At 27.6% G+C, this 11,597-nt stretch overlaps 1 long non-coding RNA gene across 1 annotated transcript; it reads left to right on the forward strand.

Annotated features, from left to right (window-relative positions):
- The first annotated feature begins 3,033 nt into the window (after window positions 1-3,033).
- LOC111410184 lies at window positions 3,034-5,922 on the forward strand. The gene is made up of 2 exons (XR_002705621.1): window positions 3,034-4,893; window positions 5,258-5,922. It is a non-coding gene; the product is annotated as an uncharacterized LOC111410184 (long non-coding RNA).
- The last annotated feature ends 5,675 nt before the right edge of the window (window positions 5,923-11,597 follow it).

The raw sequence follows: 11,597 nt of genomic DNA on the forward strand, positions 1-11,597 counted from the left end.
ACAAAATTTTGTACTTTTTCTTGACAAAAAATTTGACGGGAAAAATATATCTTTTATTGATAAAAAATTTAGACATATTTGTAGGCTAATGAGTAACAAGAAAATTTTTTAATTACTATTTTTAATTTTAAGGATTAAGCTAGACGTACAAATGAGGACTTACAGAATCTCTACAGAATTTCAAAATTTGGTCACGTGTCAGTGTGTGGGTTCAAGGAAAAGGAAATGACTGCTGACGGAAAAGGCACGGAATTGTTGGCTTGGAGGAAATTATCTAATAAATTCATCAAATTACTTATGGTTTTTGTCTTCATTTTCGGACTCATCACGAGTTATCAAATGAACTTGAAATGTTAAATTCTTAATATTATTTTAAAGTACTCACGGCCTAGTATTTGACATAGTTAATGGTACGCGAAACGGTCAATCGTAACAAATGTTACGGCTCGTCAAAGTAGGCTACTTCAAACTAATATTTCGAGAATTTCGATAATAAGCTAACTTTGAAAATTTTTCTACGATTGTACCCTAGTCGAATCCATAAATCTTCTATATCTTCTTGAAACTCATTTCGAGAACTATATCATAGACTCATCGAATGATCTAAATGAATAATGAAAATAGTTAAACGTACGTCAAACGTGTGTGTCAAAAAAACGTATATTTCGTCTTTTTTAAGAAAAAATCAATTATTTTATTAATGTTTATTATTTTTGCTCGAAAAATTTCTCAATATAATTTATATCATTTTATTAGCAAATTTTATATATGATATGACATCAATTTTTTTTGGACGTATTTTGAGCACGACTTTTTCTTGTCCAAGTGTATCTTGTCTTTACCACGAATCATTTTCCTTAGTTAACAATAATTGTTATTTTGCCAATATCTGGGTTCCTTAATTTTCTTTCTTCCATATAGAGGAAATAAGGTAATTCGTTGGTATACTATATGTATATCACAGACCAAGAATACGAGATCACCCCTTGTCCAAAAAAAAAAATTAAAAATTGACGTCATACCATATATAAAATTTACTAATAAAATGATATAAATTATATTGAGAAATTTTTCGAGCAAAAATAATAAATATTAATAAAATAACTGATTTTTTTCTTAAAAAAGACGAGATATACGTTTTTTTGGCACACACGTTTGACGTACGTTTAACTATTTTCGTTATTCATTTAGATCATTCGATGAGTCTATGATATAGTTCTCGAAATGAGTTTCAAGAAGATATAGAAGATTTATGGATTCGACTAGCGTACAATCGTAGAAATTTTTTTAAAGTTAGCTTGTTATTGAAATTCTCGAAATATTAGTTTGGAGTAGCCTATTTTGACGAGCCGTAATGTTTGATACGATTGACCGTTTCATGGACCATTAACTATGTGAAATACTAGGCCATGAGTACTTTCAAATGATATTAAGAATTTAATATTTCGATTTCGTTTGATATCCCGTAATGAGTTCGAAAATGAAGACAAAAACCATAAGTAATTTGATAAATTTATTTGATAATTCCCTCCAAGCCAGCAGTTCCTTGCCTTTTCCGCCAGCCATCATATCCTTTTCCGTTCACTCACACACTGACACGTGACCAAATTTTGAAATTCTGTAGAGGTTCTGTAAGTCCTCTCCTGTACGTGTAGCTTCATCCCAAACGAAATCGAAATATTAAATTCTTAATATTATTTGAAAGTACTCATGGTCTAGTATTTCACATAGTTAATGGTCCATGAAACGGTCAATCGTATCAAACGTTACGGCTCGTCAAAATAGGCTACTCCAAACTAATATTTCGAAATTTCAATAACAAGCTAACTTTAAAAAAATTTCTACGATTGTACGCTAGTCGAATCCATAAATCTTCTATATCTTCTTGAAGCTCATTTCGAGAACTATATCATAGACTCATCGAATGATCTAAATGAATAACGAAAATAGTTAAACGTACGTCAAACGTGTGTGCCAAAAAAACGTATATCTCGTCTTTTTTAAGAAAAAAATCAGTTATTTTATTAATATTTATTATTTTTGCTCGAAAAATTTCTCAATATAATTTATATCATTTTATTAGTAAATTTTATATATGGTATGACGTCAATTTTTAATTTTTTTTTTTGGACAAGGGGTGATCTCGTATTCTTGGTCTGTGATATACATATAGTATACCAACGAATTACCTTATTTCCTCTATATGGAAGAAAGAAAATTAAGGAACCCAGATATTGGCAAAATAACAATTATTGTTAACTAAGGAAAATGATTCGTGGTAAAGACAAGATACACTTGGACAAGAAAAAGTCGTGCTCAAAATACGTCCAAAAAAAATTGATGTCATATCATATATAAAATTTGCTAAAAAAATAATGTAAATTATATTGAGAAATTTGTCAAGCAAAAATAATAAACATTAATAAAATAATTGATTTTTTCTTAAAAAAGACGAAATATACGTTTTTTTGACACACACGTTTGACGTACGTTTAACTATTTTCATTATTCATTTAGATCATTCGATGAGTCTATGATATAGTTCTCGAAATGAGTTTCAAGAAGATATAGAAGATTTATGGATTCGACTAGCGTACAATCGTAGAAAAATTTTCAAAGTTAACTTATTATCGAAATTCTCGAAATATTAGTTTGAAGTAGCCTACTTTGACGAGCCGTAACATTTGTTACGATTGACCGTTTCGCGTACCATTAACTATGTCAAATACTAGGCCGTGAGTACTTTAAAATAATATTAAGAATTTAACATTTCAAGTTCATTTGATAACTCGTGATGAGTCCGAAAATGAAGACAAAAACCATGAGTAATTTGATGAATTTATTAGATAATTTCCTCCAAGCCAACAGTTCCGTGCCTTTTCCGTCAGCAGTCATTTCCTTTTCCTTGAACCCACACACTGACACGTGACCAAATTTTGAAATTCTGTAGAGATTCTGTAAGTCCCCATCTGTCCGTCTAGCTTAATCCATTTTATTAACACCCAAAATCGAAACCCCACATAACCCAGCAAACCCATGTAATTATGGTTTCCACTATTGTCGTCTTTTTCCTCAATACCTTTGCCTGCAAATTCTTTTTCCTCAAAATTAATTCCCTTCCTTGCCGTTTTCCACTCTTCAAATTGCCTCCAAAAATTTTCCCCCAAAAATATTCATTAACTCTGTTTGCCGCTTCTTAATTGGTCCAAACCTAATTCAAAATTTTCAATTGAAGCATCATCTCGTCAACAAATTATGGCTTAATCGACAGGTTTCAGTGTTATTCTTCAAGCAGTCTTCTAGGTATGCCCATCAATCCTATCTATTTTTTGGTTTAAACAGGTGAATTTACTTCATTCTATATGCGCACATCTCGATTGTTAGGTATACTCATTCTTGACCACTTTTAAATGAGATTGGTATTTGGTTCGTGTGCAAGGGGAATAGAGTAGCCCATCAACTTGCTTCTTTCGTGTGCAAGGGGTATAGAAATATCATTTAGGTCTTAGTCTCGCATTGTTTGCTAATATCTGATGTTGCAGATGCACAAACATTTATTTGTCTTTGAAAGAAAAGTGATTATACCTCTTGATATATGTTGCTACAGAATCATAGAAGTTATGTGGTTAAGTGAAAAGAAGATTAGCTAATTGTCGTTTGAGTTTGTCTACCTAATGAGATTTGGTTTTGAGAAGTAGCAAAACAATAGGCTAAAAAGCTTTTTGTGTAGGAAGCCTCAGTTAGAGACAAGTATTAATATGGGGATTGATCTAATTTATTTAAGGTTTTGGGAGGTCGATGAGGAGATGTTCATTAACCGTTGCACATGTTGAAAATTTGCTTGGTAAGGTCTGTAGGAGAAAATTGGTTGGACTTATATCTGAGACGTGGGAACTAAAGTAAATTGGTTTGAAGGTATCTTGGTGAATTTAGCTAAACTTGAAAAAGAATGATGATGGAAGTTAAAGAAATTTAGGGACCATTTCCAGGGTTGGAATTCATCACATCATCTTAATAACTCTTATTGCTCTGCGAAGAAATACGATTTTGTAATCTTCCTTGTTCTGTGAAGACATCATGTCTATTTATGAGCTCCGGTGACATGACATCCTAAAGCAACTTTAGCATATATACCCAAGTAATACAAACATTTTTACTTTTAATTCAACTTGTAGATATCAACATGACTTGTAAACTTAATAAGACCTAAATTAAGTATTTTTAATTACAATTGTGAATTTTATCATTGTGCCAATATGATTTCTCCTTTTTCTTTTGGGAGAAAATAAAATATGAATTATGCTTCTATTGCAGTTGTTGCTAAGCTTTTTGAGCTAGATTCATTTAGAATTAGGTTCGAAGTTAATTAATGAGTTTTCTAGTTCTTAATGTGAATTGACTACCTAGTGTGATTTGTTCTTGTAGAAGCGTGTTTAGAATTTTTAGAGCTAGTACACGATCTAAATGAAGTTGCGAACCTGCAAGAGAGGATAAGTTGCTGCAGGCCTGGAGAAAGATTGTATGTTGGAGTTTATGCATAAATTTGATAATGTGCTGTAAATTTTATTTTTTACCATTTTAATTTTAGAATGGTCATGACTTTGACATTTTTTCCACTGCCTCTTTATTTAATATTTTGTAACTTACCATGTACTATATTATGTTCGTACGAGTTCGTGACAGGTTGGGTGAACAGGTTTGCACATGCTGGTGATTCTGCTGTTGAAATAGCAGAAAGCACAGCTTATATCCTCATGTTTATTTTAGGTCTAATCTTTTATTGTATTGTTTCTCAATTGAATAGAAAGTTTTAATTTTTAGTTAAAACATCTTGTAGGGGCTGGACAAAGAGTTTTTGATAAAAAAGCTTCCTTCAATTCAAATTGCAACAAGGTAAGTTCGTAAATCTAAGTACACCATCATCAAGTTTTTTGGCAGTGTATGTGTCCACATACAAAAATAAATACATACATATGTATATGTATATATTTACATATGTATATATTTATTTTTGTTGGTGCTTGATGTATATGTGTTTAGGTATGAGTATATAACTAGCTATTCATAGTAAATGGTGTCAATTTATTTGATTTTCTGTTACTACATCATAAATGGAGGAGACTGGAACTTGTATTTGCAAAAGAGAGTGTGCTGCCTGCATCTTTTAGCCTAGTCAATGAACAAATCTATAAATTTTATCTCTTGCAAATTTTGATTTTGTGGACTATTTTATATATCTTGTTGGTTGTGTTTGTAGGATGAGATGCTTGTCAAAGAGTATGAATATCTTGTAGAGAGGGTCAAAGGAGCAACAAATTCCCGAAGATACCCCTTTGGAGGAGATACTTGTAGATGATCCTGATGTTGAAATTAATATCATGATGTCCGTTCTAGGTACGAAGCTCGGGCATCAAATTCTTGGGTTAGGAGATGGCCGCCTTCGAGACATTGGGATATCTTCTTCTAACATATGCAGTTTGGAGAAGAAGTTGGGAGCAGAATGTGCTGCTTTTAAAGTAGCCAATGCGGCTCGAGTAAACATGGAGCAAAATATGCAGAACAAGCCAAAGGTTGTCGAGCAACAATTCAATTCTACATAACAATCTTGGCATCATTCTATACAACAGTTATGTAGTAAAGTTCCTAACTTCATTGTACCACCATTTATACCATTGTCAATAGAGAATGATGGTAATGAGAAAGATTATGCTATTGAGGATGAAGAGAATAACTTTGGTGAGAATCAGTACATGTCTAATTCACGAGATTGAAGAGTCATGTCTTTTATTTGTATAAAAATAGATATATAACATGTTTGCTCTGCTTATTTTAATTTTAGATGTAATTATACTTGGTGAAACTCATTTATTCGTGTTTTGATGAAATATTTTGGATTCAATGTTGATTGACGTTACGTTTTAATTGATTTATTATGATTTTTGTATTTTTATATTATTTTGAATGAGGTTAAAAAATTAGTATAATATAAATAAAAAAAATATAGAAATAGTTTAATTTCTCCCTACAAATTTTTTTTAATAGCTTACAAATATCCTTTCCCTACTAAAAATTATTTGCAGAAAAACAAGGTTCAGCCCACAAAATAATTTGTTCAACATTGTCACAAACTTTTAATTGTAGGAAAAGATGTTTATATCTTGACCCACAAATAAATTTTCCATACAAAATATTATTTGTGGGGACGAACACGGTTTAGCCCACAAGATAATTTGTAGGGATAAGTGAAATCGCTTCATGTGTAGAAGTAACTTTAGCAGACGAATTATTTGTCGGAGGAAAACTTACACGATGAATTGTATTCGTCTCCAAATGGTTCGTAACGAAAAACCTTAGCCCAAAAACTTCAAAAATTTGTCGTCTTAGACTTATCCCCTAGATGTTTGCCCCACAAACGTGCCTACAAACTTTTTTCGTCTGCAAAGGTATTTTCCCACAAATAATAGCATTTCCCCACAAATAAATTTTATAGGGAAAACATAAAATTCTTGAAGTGATAAGTGAATATATGGAAGAATTAAAGTCATTAATAAAAATGTTAATAAATGATATACAAGATTTAAGAAATGAAGTTAGAGAAACAAGAAACGATATAAATATATTAAAAAATTGAAATTAGAGAATTAAAAGAGAACAATAAAAATAAAGATAAGAAAATGATGAAAAAATTAATAGAAAAAGAAATGATTAGAATAGGAAAGAAATAAATTGAGAAAGAAAATATAGTAATAGAAATAGGAAGTACAGATGATGAATTTAGAAAGAATAAATTACCTAAAATATCAGAAGAAGAAGGATCTAGAGAAAAAATATTAGGAAAATTAAAAATAGAAGAAAATCAAGAGAATAAAGATGAATGAGGAATTAGACTTACTCATAGAAAATTTTGATCAATTAAGTTTAAGTGATATAAGTGAATACCAAATTTTAATGAATACTAGAGGAGGACCTAATCCAATAAGAATTTCTGAACAAGAATTACAAGATTTAGATGAAAGTTATGCACCTATATATAATAAACCCTACAGATAATTTTATGATAAAGTAAGAGATAGACAACCACTTAAAGAAAATAAATATAGAGACATGTTTGAATTAAATGATAATTGTGATAAACCTATTAACCATGGAGGAACAAAATTAGATTTAAATTGCAAAATAGATACTAAAAAATCTTATTAACTTTGGCAGATTCAATGATATTATTCTTTTTATATAATAAAGATACTGAAAGAATAATATATTTCTTAATAGCATCCTTTGAAAGAGATGTTAGAAATTGGTGGGAAGAAATAAGTAATGATACAAAAATATTAATAAAAAGAAATGTACAAACAGAAATAATAAAATCAGATTGATAAGGTATAGAAAAATTAGTAGAATATATTTCAGATGAATTTTTAGGAGAAAATTGGATAAGAAATGCTGAAAAAGAAGAAATAAGAGAAAAAGATAATGCTAGAATTAAACTAATAAATTTAACAATATGTGATATGTGTAAAATTAAAGAATATACTTGTGAATTTAGAAATTATTATTATGTTCAATTTTATAATAATGAGAACCAAAAGTATACCAAGATATGTATTATAATAAATTACCAGGTTCATGGAGAATATATTTTAAAATAGAATTTGAAAAATATGTTAAAGATAATGTTGGAATACCTAGGACTTTAGGTTCAAGAATAAAATTTTTATTTGAAAGATTTGCATATATATGTCAACAAAGACGATTAATGAAAAAATCAGGAAAATTAACTGGAATATGTTGTGAAGATATGGAAAATTCTATACAGTGAGAATATAATCTTGAAAGAAGAGTTAATAAAATAAAATTTAGAAATTTTAGAAATTTTAATAAAAAATATATAAAACTTAGAAGAAGATATTATAAAAGAAAAAATATCTCATATGGTCAACAGAAAAATAAAAGTTATAAGAAAAATAAAAGTCAATGTAAATATTGAAATTGTTGAGAAATAGGTTATATAAGCTCTGATTGTGATAAAAAGAAAGTTAAAATATTATAAAAAGAATATTTAGAAATAAAAGATGAATTGAATGAAATATCAGACATTGAAACATATTATAATCAAGAAGTTTATATAAGTGAAACAGAAGATGGTGAATCAGAATCTAAATAAGGAACTAGAAAGTGATAATATAAATATACATGAATATGAAGGAATAGAATGATATGGATTAAAAGTTACATTTGATAACAATAAATTTAGAAAATTATAAAAATTATCTTTAGATTTAAAAATAAGAAAATTGAAGGTTTTAGATAGAATTTGAAAAAGAGAGAGGATAGCAATAAATGAATATCATAAAATAGAAAAAATCATAGATGTAAGAACAATATATGGACAACATAAATTAAATCTTTTAACCAAAAATATGGTTGAAGAAATATTAATAAAGGTTAGTAAAAAACAAAGTGAAAAAATCCAATATGTTTATTTAATAGGAATACAAATAATGTTTAAATTATTGTTCAGAGAAGGAATAGATTGACCTTTAACTATAACCTTACATGATGGAAGAATAATAAATTTAAAAGATAGCCATTTAGGAACAAAGAAGGAAATCTAGCATATCAAAAAATAATGTTTACTCAAAATATTGTGTATCATTAAAAGATAGAAACTTTAATGAAATTTTAGGATTACATTTTAAATTGCATAGAAATGATATCATGCAACCAGGTGATTAAATTATGACTATAGAGTATAGAGTTTTATATACATTTACCAATTCTAATTATGGAAACACTTATTCCAATAAACCTTATATTAAAATACATAAAGAATGTAAGGATATTAGTAAAATAATAGAACCAAATAAACAAATAAGTTTAATTCCAGAAGAATATGAATTTAGCATAACAAGAAATAAACCTGAAATAACAGAATTAAATGAAGGAGAATGTTCTAATAATATAACATTTAAGGATGAAAAATTAATCAAAAGATAAAAAAGTTTTAGAATACCTAATAAAAACCAATTAGAAGAATTCAATAATATAAAAGAAATAAAACTATATAGGAACGTTGGAAATATGAAAATAGAAGGAGAATATTATAATGGAAGAGAAAATATAAATGGACCAAATATATTAATAGATACAGGAGTTAGTGAATGTCATATAGTTTCAATTAGAAATAAATGATTAATAACCCATAAAACTGATCCATATAAATATGTAAATTTTGATGGACAAGTACATATTACAGATTTGGAAGTCAAGGTACCAATAAAAATATGAGGAATAGATCTTTTAGTACTATGTTATATAGATAAAAGTATGGATATAAACCTTCATATACTTTTAAGAATGAATTTTCTAAATGGATTAGAAGATTATAGTATAAAAAGAGAAAGATTATATATAGTCCATAATGGACAAAATATACTATTTGAAAAAAAAAGAATAATCGGATAAGTTTTCCATTGGCTGTATATATACAAATTACTATTATTGAAACAAATTGTGCTTTAATAGAAGCAGGAAGTGATATAACAATATTTAAAAGATTTTTGATAAAAGCATGGAATGATAATAGTAATATAAAAATAACTGGAGTTACAGGAGAAAGTATCTAGATAATAAATAGTGTTCATAAAGTAGTATAATTTTTGGAAGTAAACAAGTTACAATAAATAAAATTTATAAATATGATAATTTAGAACGTGATATATTATTAGAAAATGATTTTATACAATAATTTCAATATTATAAGCAAAATAATTATATGATAATACTACAAACACCTTGTGAACATTTATTAAAAATTTCAATAGAATTTAGATCTTATAGAGTTCAGCCAGCCCAGCGTGGTGATAAATGAGAGAAAAAACTAATAACATTTAATGAAATAAAAAATAAAAGAATATTGTATAAAAAAGTTTTGAAAATGAGAATAGAAATAAGTATAGAAAAAATTATTGAACAATTAGAAAAAGTTTATGGAGAAAATTCATTGTTATTTTGGAAACCCCATCACCCTAAAGCCAAAATAGAATTGACAGGAAATGTTATAATAAAAGTCAGACCAATGATGTATACCATAGAAGATACACAAGAATTCAAAAATCAGATAAAAGAATTGTTATAACAGAAACTTATTAGACATAGCAACGGATCCATAGTAGTCCAGCCTTTATGGTTATGAAACATTCTGAACAGGAGGAAAAGCTAAAATGGTTATAAATTATAAAGAAATAAATATACTAAATTTGATGGATTTTTTTTACCAAATAAAGAAGTTTTAATAAACCTTGCAAAAGGAAAACAATATTATTCTAAATTTGATTGTAAATCAGGTTTTTGGTAAGTAAGAATGGAAGAAGACAGTATACAATATACTGCATTTAGTACACCTCAAGAAAAATATGAGTTGTTAGTAATGCTATTTGGATTAAAAAATGCACCACAAATATATCAAAGGAAAATGGAAAATGTATTTAAAAAGTTTAATGAATTTCTAATTGTTTATATAAATGATATATTGATATGTTCTAATAGTAAAGTAGAACTAATGAATGATTTAATAAAATTCATAAATGAATGTAAAAAAGAAGGAATTGTATTTTTTAAAAAGAAATCTATAATAGAAAAACAAAAGATAGATTTTTTTGGATTATCAATAGATAAAAAATGAATAAAATTGCAGACTCATATATCTAAAAAGAAAGAAAAATTTTCAAATAAATTAGAATCCAAAGAACAAATAAATTTTTTTTAGAATGTTTAAATTATGCAGAAGGATTTATTGAAAATATTTCTAAGAAAAGGCATAAAATACAAGTTTTATTTAGAAAAATAAATACTAAATGATGGAATGAAGAACATACATAAATAGTTAAATCATTAAAAGAATAATGTAAAAATTTACCAAAATTAAGATTACCAGATGAAAAAAATAATTTGATTGTTAATACTGATGCCTCAGAGAAATATTGGGCAGCAATATTAAAAACAGATTTAAATGAGATTTGTAGGTATTCATGTGAAACTTTTAATCAAGCAGAAATAAATTATACCACTCATGAGAAAGAATTACTAACAATTATTAAAGGGATAAAAAAGTTTTCATTATTTTTGTTATCCAAGAAATTTACTGTCGAGACTGATAATTCTCAAGTTGCAGGATTAGTCAGGAATTAATTACCATCAAAACCTCAATACAGAAGGCTCCATAGATGGCAAACTTATTTAGCATTTTATAATTTTGATATAGTTCATATTAAATGAGTTAATAATTTTCTTACAGATTTTCTCAACAGAAACATAGAATTTGCTGATGAATAAAATTAAGGTCATGGAGTTATAACAATCTATTCTACATATACAAAAAAGGACAGATTTTCTTAAAGAAGAATCTAAAAATATAAATATTGGTGCTACACAGATCTCAGAGATATTCAACGCAAATATAAAAATATTGTTGAATATCACTACCGAGCATCATAAAGAGGCCATAGAACTCAAAAATCAAGTTGATGCTATTGCAGCACAACTAAAAGATGTATTGTCTGAGACAGATACACCAAAGAGCTCAGAAATGAGTTTTC

Source organism: Olea europaea, chromosome 15 (genome assembly GCF_002742605.1).
Source record: "Olea europaea var. sylvestris chromosome 15, O_europaea_v1, whole genome shotgun sequence".
NCBI classification, from domain to species: Eukaryota; Viridiplantae; Streptophyta; class Magnoliopsida; order Lamiales; family Oleaceae; genus Olea; species Olea europaea.